Source organism: Dasypus novemcinctus, chromosome 19, assembly GCF_030445035.2.
Source record: "Dasypus novemcinctus isolate mDasNov1 chromosome 19, mDasNov1.1.hap2, whole genome shotgun sequence".
Lineage (NCBI taxonomy): Eukaryota > Metazoa > Chordata > Mammalia > Cingulata > Dasypodidae > Dasypus > Dasypus novemcinctus.
Genome location: NC_080691.1, coordinates 1526391 through 1537924, shown reverse-complemented (window position 1 = coordinate 1537924; position 11534 = coordinate 1526391). Strand labels below are relative to the sequence as shown.

Here is an 11534-nt window from a genome sequence, read left to right as displayed (position 1 = left end):
CATAGACTCCGATTAATCTAATCTGGAAAACACTGCACATGGATTTATTTACATTTTTATTAATTCTGTCTGACTCACTTTCCAAGAATTGAACTAATATTTTATTATACATTTATGTAATTTAAAGTTTTTAAAAAAATAAGGATTCCCATATGCCCCACACATTCCCACATTAACAACATCCTTCATTAGTGTGGTCATTTGTTACAGTTGATGAACACATATTTAAGCATTGCTGCTAACTGTGGACTATAGTTTACATTATACTTTACACCCTCTTCCACACAATTTTGTAGGGTATGACAAAATATGCAATGGCCTGTATCTGTCAATGCAGTATCATGCAGGACAACTACAGTGTCCCAGAAATGCCCCCATATTACACACACATGCACTCATGTGTCCTCAATATACAAGATTCTGTAGAACTTTAGCTGTAACAAGCTAGGTGATGTCCCATGTAGATGTCTAGAATGAGTTGAAATTTCAGTTTTGGATCTCAAATTCCAGTAATCTACCCCAGATGGTCACTGATATCTTACAATAAGATAGGTGCAAAGCCTAGAACCAAATCCCCTGAAATTTGAGAAATTAATATTTATCCTTTTTTATTTGTATTTTTAGACAAAATCAATAAAGCACTTGGTAAGTTCTGTATTTCTTTCCTATGCTACATTGAATTGGAAATATAGCCTGTGTTCTTTCAGAACACGTATATCCTTTGTGATTGGTTTTAGACCAAAGACCCTTCCTGGGAGAATAGGGTAAGTGAAATCAGATTTTCACAATTGATAGCAAATACACCTACAACAGTCATTGCCCAGTAATCCAGGTAATCTTGAAGGTTTTTATGCTACTTATAGGTATGAATAAAGTTTGAAGATTTGCAGGTAAATACAAAATGAATAATATATGATTAAGAATGATTTTTATTTGACATTTAACCTCTATGTAATTTTATTGTAAAAAAATCAGGACATTGGGCACTCCAAGTGATTTATAAGACTATTTCAAATGCAAAAAAATAATTTGATTCTGGTAAATGGATTTAATGAGAAATAAGATCCAAGTCACTAAATTGGAGGGATTTTGTTTCAGAAATATCTACTTTTAAAAATATACTAGCTATGTAAAACACAGATATAATGGCATCAACTTATTGGGAAATGCAGGTGGTAGATCATTTAGAAACATCTTCACTGTATGTTAAATCCAGCAAAAACACAGCCACAACAATTCTCCAGGACTTTGTATATCCTTCCATAGCCCAATGAATGGACTGCTGGAGAGTGCAAACTGCAGGGTAAACTATTATCTGTGTAGGGCAGCAGTGCCCCAAAATGTGTTCACCAAGTGCGAAGAGTGTGCCGCAATGACGAGGGAGGTTGTTGGCGTGGGAGGAGTGGTTTGGGGGGGGGGGTATACAGGAACCTCTTATATTTTTTAGTGTAACTTTTTTGTGTGATGTATATATCTTCAAAAAAATACAATTTACAAAAATGAGGTGGTGGGGGGTGGAGAGTGGGTTATATGGGAACATCTTATGTTTTTTTTTTTTATGTTTTTTAATGTAACATTCCTTGTGATCTATTAAGTTTAATTAAAAAAGAAAGAGAAAAAAAAAAAAGATTCTCCAAAGCCAAAAACATAAAAAAGGCATAGAATATGGTTTCTGTTTCTTACCCCATCTTCTTGCTCCTCAGTTTTATTTTTCTTCTCTCTCAGATCCTCCAAACATCATGCTAATTTGCTGTTATTTCTCCTATCAAAATTAGGAAGAAGAAAAGTCTCTCTTAATCTGTTATCTCTATGCTACTGCTAAGGCATTTCTATATTCTTACAGAAAAACCTTACCAAATATTTGTGGATACTCATTCTCGCCAATCTGAGCTCTCTATTTCTCTCATTTTCATTCAGAAAGGAGCCCAAAACCTGAAAACTCATGGTTCTAAACACTGCTGCACCCTCCCCACCCTTGTTCTTCTGACCACCTCTCCTTCCTCTCCACCAACCTTACTCTGCTCCCACAGAACTGGGCACTTGCTGCTTTCTGAACCCTCTGGATGTGCTTCTACCTCCATGCTTGCATAGGGCATTGTTTCTCTTTGTTGTGCTCTTCCCTTTTTCCATGCTAAAATTCTAGGCAGAATATTCCTAAATAAAATATTGAGACAGTATTCTGTAATTTAGAATATTGTTGCAGTCATTTCAGAAGGCTGTACGAGTGGCATATTTCCTGAATAACAGCTGCATCCCTTGAGATACATTTGAAGATTCTGATATCATCCCCACCAGAATAATTATCTCATCAATCACTTTCAGATAAGAAAGGATTTGCAGATATTTTCCCTGAAGTAAAAACTTCAAATTTATAGTCTAGTTGCATCATGGACAATGGTGTATAGATAACACTTATTTTTTATTTTTCTCTGTAGAAAAGGATCTTCATATGCTGTTATTTTTTATCATCCTTGTGCTAATCCTTCACCGAGATGTTGAAAGGTTTTATCTTAAAAGCTAAAATTAATTCCTTCTTTTTTCTTCTACTTCCTTCTCCTTCAGAAGACATAAAAATGGATAAAGCCACTGCTCATCCTTACCTTTCTGTGTCAGCTGATGAAAAATATGTCATTACTGTTCCGGAAAAGCAAGACATGCCTGACATTCCTGAGTGATTTGATACTCTCTTGGCTGTGCTAGGTCAGAGCTGCTTCTGTGGTGGTAGTCATTATTGGGAGGTCCAAGTAGCAGGGAACAGCAGGTGGACAGTAGGACTGTGTTGGGACTCCATTAACCGGAAAGGGCACTATATCTCTGCTTGTCCAGAGAATGGTTTCTGGACCATTTGTCTGAAGAAGGGTGTACACCAGGCTCTTTCTACCCCCCACTATACACTTAATGTCCCAGAACCTCTCTTGACTGTGGGAATTTTTTTGAAGTATGAAGAAGGGTTGATCTTTTTCTACAATGTGACTGACTGTATCATTCTCTACATCTTCAAAAGCAACTTCACCAAGCCTATGAGGCCATATTTCTACCCTGGACATTTCAGTGAGGAAAATACTAATGGCCTCACCATCACCAAGGTGCCAGAAACAAATCCCACCAACTCTCCCTGGAGCACAGTTCAGAAGCATTCCCATGAAGGCCATTCCCGACGTCCAAGATAACAGCTATTCCCCATCCAGGACCCTGAAAGCTATGAGGTGTGAGGATTAGCTACCCAGGAAATTGTCTCCTCTTGGTCTTGTGGGAAACTACATATATCCCTCTCATGGGATTATCATACAGCTCATCCCCACAATCCCATCTCCCCTTAATACACTTCCTTGTGTGCTTTTTGGCCTTAAGATATTTGGGCGATTTATTAATTGTCCTGAACGGCATTGTAAAGACAAATACATGCCATTCTCTATCTTGTCATAGCCTACAGTATTGGGTAGGAGGGACTGTAAACTACAATGGAAACTGTGATCCAGGCTCACTGGCAAAGCTCCAAGACGTGTTCATCAATTGCAATGAATGTGCCACACTAATGAGGGATGTTGTTGATGTGGGAACGTGTGGGAGATGTGGGCGCGGGGCATGTGGGAATCACGTGTATTTTTTATGTAACATTCATGCAATCTAAGTATCTTTAAAATAATAAAAAGTATATTTTGGCAAAAAAATGCAAGGTTCTCTCATCCTTCCTAGATTTGAGTTAAAGTTCCTGAAACTAGTGAATTTCTTTACTCAGCAAATCACCCTGACATGCTTTGTAAAACTTGGTACGCCATATTTTTACTGTACGTTTCTGCTTCACCAATAAATCATGGGCTCTACCAGACTAGAGACCAAATGTTGGTTATGGTTATAACCACCACTATACCAAAATATCAGTGGCTTGAACACAAGGTCATACTAAATAATATAAAACTGAGTAGGACTGAATTCTATCAAGACTCATTTAGGTCAGGGTCCGGGTCAAGTCAGGTCAGGGTCGCCGCCTCTGGGTCCAGCGGTCTCGATGCCCGGCCTGCTCGTCTGTCCGCTCTGCCGGCGCTGCTCGTCACTCACGTCGCAGACACCACCTGCTCCCCGCACCGCGGCGCAGGATGGCGGAGGAGGAGGAATTTGAAAGCCGGCAGTTCCTTTCCTTGGATTTGATTTGCCCGGGGCCCAGGCCAGCTTCCCCCATCGCCGCGCGCGGCCTGTCGGGTACGCCCCCATCGCCGCGCGCGCGGCCTGTCGGGTACGGTAGTCCAGGCCTCCTGCGCAGGCGCGGAGGCACATGGCAAGAGCGCGCGCGAACTACGAGACCCATGACCCTCCGCGTCCCGGAGCGCCATCGCCGTCTCCCTCTTCGCCCTCCCTTGTCGGCTTCTGGCTGTTTCTCGGCGGTGCTTAGCTGGGAGCACCCAGGAAGACTACAATTCCCGTAATGCCTTGCGGCACGGCCGTCCCAGCCCATCCGGGAAGTTCACTTTCACGAAACTTTATTGACAAAGGTTGGTACTGCCAAAGGCACGCTGCGAGAGCTCTTCAACAAGAAATAGGTATCCAAGATTGGCGTTTTATCTCATAAAATTTAGAGGACATTCGAAGTTTTCTACATAAATAGCCGTAAATTACTTGGTAATTAAAGGGAGTAAATAGTAATTCTATGGTCGAGAAACATTGAGGTCACCGTCCTAAACGATTAGACAACGTTATCAATAATAGAACGAACTTGACATCCCGCACCTCCTGATGTGACGCACTGAGAGGGACAAAGCATCACCATCCTGTCAACGATGTATAAAAGTAATTTAAATGTGAGGGAACATGCTATAGAATAACAGTCCGTACTCTTCCAAAAATATCTATCATGAAAAGCAGAAAAACGGAGGCTGTTACAGATTAAAGGAGTAAAAAGACAACTAAAACCATGAGTGATCCTGGGTTGAATCCTGGGAAGATTGCCATTTGGGACAATATTGAGACAATTAGTAAAATTTGATTGTATGTTAGATAATAGTATTGTATCAATGTTAAATATCTGATTTTGACTTCTGTACTGGGTTATGTTAGAGACTGTCCTTGTTCATGGGAAATAGATGCTGAAATAGTTCGTGGCAAAGGGCATGATGTCTGCAACTTACTCTAAAATGGTTCAGGAAAAAAAATGAGTATATATAGAAAGAATGGTAAAGCAAATGAGGCAAAATATTAGTAATAAGTAAATTTGGGTGACGGATATATGAGAATTCTTTGAACATTTTTGCAACTTTTTTAAGGAATTAAAAAACCCACAGATTTTCATAGTTTGTAACAAATGTTTCACCACAATGCAAAGTATTGGTGGTGGGGTGATGTATGGGAGCACTGTATGATGTTATGCATGTTTTGTAAATTCACAACTTTTACTATGCACTTATTGTTTATGTATGTTTATATATCAATGATATACTTCAATAGAATTTTACTGAAAAAAAAAACCCTCATTTAGCCTTGCTTTCAAAGACATTTCCATGCAGTTCCTATCATTGTAAATAGAACCCCTCAGACGATTTAAGTCACAGTATTATAAATTGCACATTTGAAATAAACCCAGGCAACCTACCTCCATACCCCATGCCATTAGCCATTATCTTCTGGTGTCCTTTATAACCAATACAACCCCCTACGTTCCAACCATAGACTTTCTAAACTACAGATAAAATAAATGAGGTTGCTGAGTTTCTGAAATAAACTGAACTTCTACATCTTGCTGTTAAGATTATGAAGTGACACCATCTTTTTAAAAAAATATTTAGTTTCTTATGAGAAACATACAACTATACTATTATCAATATTTCTACTTGTACATATTCTAAAGAAATTAAAGCATATGAATACAAAAACTTATACTAGAAGGTTCCTGGTATATTTATTAATAATAGCTAAAAACTGGAGAAAAGTCAAATATCTCTCAAAAGGAGTCCATAAAACTACATTTTAATACATTCATACATTGGAATATTGTTTGACTCTAATCAAGGAATGGATCACTGATATATACAACAGTATGTATGATTCTCAGAGATGATATGTTGATCAAAAGGAACTGGACAGAGGGTGTATATTATATATTCCCATACATATGAAAGTCTTAAGCAGTTTGAAAAAATCATATAAAAACAATTGTTTTGGGGAGATTGAATTGACTGGGAATGGGAAGATATGTACTTTCTGGAGTGATGGTGATATTTTGCATCTTTATGTAAGTGAAGTTTCACAGATGTGCCCATGGGCCAAAACTCATTTGAATGTACACTTTGGATTTGTGTTTTTCACTCTAGGATGCCCTCCAAAGATCCTTGTTCTAGATCCCTCACTGCATAAAGGTTAGCTTGTGTGAGAAATCAAGTGCGATGGAAATATTTGTATGTAAACTTCCAAGGTTAGGTTTTAAAGGCACTGTAACTTACACCTTGAGCTCTTGGATTGCTTGCTTTGAGGGAAACCAGACACCATGCCATAAGACACTCAAGTAGTTCTGAGGAGAGGCTCATGTGTAGAGAAACTGAGGCCTCCTATTAACAGCCATGATAAGTCACCTTGAAGTGCATCGTCCAGTCCAGTCAAGCATGTAGATGACTGCAGACTCAGCAAACATGTGACAGAAACTTCATGAGATGTGGAACCACAACTGCCCAACCAACCCCCTGATTTCCTGCACTAGAGAAACGATGAAGTTTTGATAAGCCTATTGTTTTAAATTGCTATATTTTGGGACAGTTTGTTACCCAGCATTAATTAAATAATATGCCTTGTATGATTATTTTTCATGATAAAGAAAAAATAAAAATAAACTCCATATAGGAGGTCTGCATTTTAGTGTTACAGGTCAGAAATTCTGGAAAAAAAAAATTGTATATTATAGGCTTGATAAAATGACTAAATATATAAAGTGTAATGAGAAGCAGGTTTCTCTCAGTTGGAAAAGGCAATTATGAATATGTGGGAAAGGGTATGAAATTGTATTAGCCAAAATGGTGCTAATGCAAAGTATCAAAAATTGGTTGGCTTTTATAAAGGGTATTTATTTGGGGTAGAAACTTACAGTTACAAGACCCTAAAAAGTTCAACTCAGGGTTACTTCCTCACCAAATTCTCTTGCCACATGTTGAAGCAAGATGGTGGGCAACATCTGTGAAGGTTCAGCCTTCCTTTTTCTTCTTAAGGCCTTGTCGGCCCAGCTTCTTCCAATCTCAGCCAGAGGCTGGCATAGGGCTCATATCTTTCCAGGTTTAGCTATTCTGTTTTCTTCAGAGGGTAAGCTAATTTAATTATTTTCTCAACCCCTCAATCTCCTACAGCTTTATTTTGGCAAAAAGGTATATTGGAATGGGTTTTCCTACCTAATAATAAACAAAAGAGATTGCAAACATATCTCCAAAAAATTATTTCCTTACTAGCAAAAGACCGTGTGAGGTTGTTACAATTAAAGGGGTCTGATCCAGATAGAATTATTTGCAATCTTTCTCATGAAGAAATTCAACATTTATATATAACTAATCCTCAATGGCAAATTGCTATTAATAATTTTCAAGGCATTATTGAGAATCATTATCCTACTTTCCAAACTGTTAACATTTTTACAAAGAACCATTTGGATTTTACCAAAAATTGTGAAAACTGTTCCTATTAAAAATGCATGTACAATATTTACTGATGGTAGTGGTAATGGAAAAGCAGCATACGTTACCTCTTAAAAAAAACAGGTTTGGCAGACTCCTTATTTGTCTGCTGAACGCACAGAGCTGTTAGCCATCATTAAGGTTTTACAAACATTTCAAGAACCCTTGAATATTGTCTCTGACTCCAAATATGTGTGTTTAACTGTAGGCTGTATTGAAACAGCTCATATTTTTATTACTGATGAATTGTCTCAACTTTTTGCTGACCTTCAAGCCCTCACTCAGCAAAGAAATCAGCCTATATATATTACTCATATCTAGTCTCATTCTTCCCTTCCTGGTCCTCTAGCTACCCAAAATGCAAGAGCGATTTATTAGTAAGATGTTTGCAAGATGCCAGTAAATATCATGCATTAACTTGTATTATTACTAAGGGTCTTAAACATAAATTTCCTCAATTAACAAAACATCAAGCTCAAGAAATTATTCGTACCTGTCCCACCTGTGGACCCTTAACTACAGTGCATTTTCAAGCTGGGGCTAATCCCAGAGGCCTGGCTCCTAATCAACTGTGGCAGATGGATGTTACTCACATACCATCATTTGGTAAGTTATGATATATCCATGTTTGTAGTGATACTTACTCTCATTTTTTTGTGGGCTACTGCACAAAGTAGTGAATGTTTTCATCATATTCGCTCCCATTTATGGTCTGCTCTTGCTATAGTGGGATGCCCCTTGAAAATTAAAACTGACACTGGTCCTTTTTACATAAGTCTTTTGCTTCTTTTTGTTCTACGTATGCTATAGAGCATGTTACTAGTATTCCTTATAATCCTACAGGTCAAGCCATAGTTGAACGCAGCCATCATACCCTAAAAATTATGCTTTTAAAACAAAAAGGGTGAGATGATGGTATTATGACACCAAAAGATCAATTGGCAAAAGCTTTATTTACTTTAAATTTTCTTAATGTTTATAATTCATTGACATCTGCAGAATGTCACTTTAGAAAATGTCAGACATCTACAGTGGATGTAAGGAATAAAGACCAACCAATATGCTGGAAAGATATTTTAAGCAATGAATGGATAAAAGGCAGGATCAAAGTATGGGGGCAAGGCTATGCTCTTGTCATTTCAGAAAATGGAGAACAAATTTGGCTACCTGCAAAGAGGGTTAAATCTCAGAATGAAGAGATGGGGTCTCTTACAACTTCTGATGATGGTGTTCGTAAGTAATGAAGCTGCAGGTAATTACATTTATTGGGTCTATATACCTAACCCCCCATTACTTAGAGTGTTAAACTGGAAAGATCCATTCTTTCATATATATCTGAAAAGACTCATATATTTCCTGGACCAATTGATGATCGGTTACCAATTAAACTCCATGAGGAAGGACAAAAAAATCTATAATGTCATATTACCATTTGATTATCAACCCTTAAGCATTGGTAACCATCCCTTCTGTATGTATGTTAAAAATCGGACCATGATTATATTAAAAAATAATAATACTCAGTCTATTGTGACTTAATTTCCCTCTTACAATTTTATCATGACCAAAAATTCTACTTATGATTGTCCGCAAAAAGACAGTAGGGATAAGAAAGGATTGCAAGAGTGCCATACAGGAAGAGAATCTGTCATTTTCAATGATTCCTATGGAATAGTGTGGGAGAGTGCCCCACTGGGAAGTCCCTCTCCATATAATGGCAGATTTATTTGGTATGGTATTAATAGTAAAAGACAGCAAATTAATAATATGCAATGTCCTTTTTATGAATCCCTTGATTTGGATGAAAAAATAATTTTTACTAAAAATAGTAGTGTTTGGAAACATAAAGGGAAATGGATCCCTTCTCCATGGTGTAACATTACATCTACATATAAACAGAAGAATTTGTGAAAAGTTTTTTTAGGAATAGCTCCTACTATAGAATGGATTGGGAATAATAGAATGGTCAATATCTGCATTTAGATCAAATTCATCATTCTCAATTGTGTGTAAGAAATCCTTATGTGTTTGTAGTTGGAAAATTAACCATAACCAAGAATGCTCTATTTTATAAAAGTGGGGTCTTGCATACTTGTTTGTCTGAGAACATTTTACAGAATGGAGATTTCATTACAATGGCTCGAAGGCGGTGGGGAGTATGGATAGCAGTGTGACTGAACCGAATTTGGCAATAGTCACCTGAGAGTCAACTGCTGTTCCATATGGCTCAAGAAATCCTGAAATGCTTGACATGATTTATGGGACTGATAATAGCTGGCATATTAGGACTGATTGGTGTCATTGCAGCTGCTACTACAGCTACAGTGACCTTGCATGAGATGGTGCAGACTCAACAATACGTGCATGATTGGCATAAGAATGCTAGTGACTTATGGCATAGTCAAGAATATATTGATGGAGAATTAAACAGTAAAGTTGATGATTTAGAATCAGCAGTTTTACATCTTAGAGATCAAGTATATAACTTAAATCTACTTAGGGGATTGAAATGTGATTGGAATAAAAGTAACTTTTGTATTACTCCACTTGCTTATAATAATTCTGTGTTTGACTCGGAAAAGATAAAAAAACATTTGATAGGTCATAAAGGTAATATGTCAGAAATAGAAGAATTACAGAAAAAGATATTAGAAATGTCTCATAATCAGATTGATGTAGTTGATGATAAGGATATCTTTAATGATTTGATTTCTCATTTCAATAAGTTGGGTTGAATGTTCTAGCAATGCCACTTAAATACAGTTAATTGATGGCATTGTTCATATTTTCTATATCATTCTCAATATTCTTTCTACCCTCAATTACTGAGAAAGGAGTCTTGAAATCTCTTATTCTAATTGGGGATTTGTTTATTTCTACTTTTAATTCTAAAAGTTTTTACTATGTCTGTTTTCAGCTCTCATCTAAGATTATGTCTTTTTGTTCATTCATCATTTTATCATGTTAGATTATTTGTGGTAACAATAGAGCTACTCCAGCATTTTAAAATTAGGGTTTACATAGTATCATTTTCTTACTTTTACTTTTTAACTTACCTATAGCATTATATTTGATAAGAGTTTTTTTCATCATGTGTCACTTAAAAAACCATCAGTTCTGATAATTTCTGCCTTTGAATTGGTGATATTTGACCACATCAATGCAATACAATTATAGTTTTTGTGGGCATAAAGATTACTCTTTTATTATATATGGGTTTTTTCTTTTTAGGTATTGGAGCTGGGGATTGAACCCATTACCTCATATGTGGAAAGCCAGTGCTCAACCACTGAGCAATATCAGTTCCCCTATTATGTTTTAGATTTAACTTTTAAATCATTTTCATTAAGAATATTTTAAAATAGTTTTACGTATAAAAAGGAAAAAACTGTGAAAACTAAAGCATTCTGATATGTATAAATTACTGAATTTAGATCATACCAGTATCTGAATTCAGATCATGAAAGAATGCACAACACAATAGCAATAATAATTTACTACCCAAATAAGAAAAGTAACTGAATATGGTTCCTATTTATTTAATGTGATTCACATAAATCCTCTGTATGATACATGGCACTTGTATTAGCCAGGGTTCTCTGTTTCTAGGGAAACAGAACTGATGGGATAAATGTGTGTGTGTGTGTGTGTGCATGTATTATAAAAAATTTTAAAACAGGAATTGGCTCACAGGACTGTGGGAATGGGCAAATCCAAATTCTGGAGGGAATGCCACAGCTGAGAAGTCCGATGAAGGTGTCAATGAACTTCCCAGGAAAAACTGCCTGGCTGAATTGTTGAAATCATCACTTCTCCTTTTAAGGGTTTCAATTGATTATATGAGACATCTCTCATTGTGAGAGCAGTCTCCTCGGTTGAAGGTGAATGTGG

The 11534-nt window shown here is 36.9% G+C and overlaps 1 long non-coding RNA gene across 1 annotated transcript in view; it reads right to left on the bottom strand.

The window, feature by feature from the left end:
* Positions 1-1682: 1682 nt before the first annotated feature.
* LOC131274540 (uncharacterized) overlaps positions 1683-11534 on the bottom strand; it is a 46888-nt gene continuing 37036 nt past the window's right edge. The window contains exon 3 of the long non-coding RNA XR_009181761.1: positions 1683-1762. This is a non-coding gene — a long non-coding RNA (uncharacterized lncRNA). The remainder of the gene's footprint in view (positions 1763-11534) is intronic.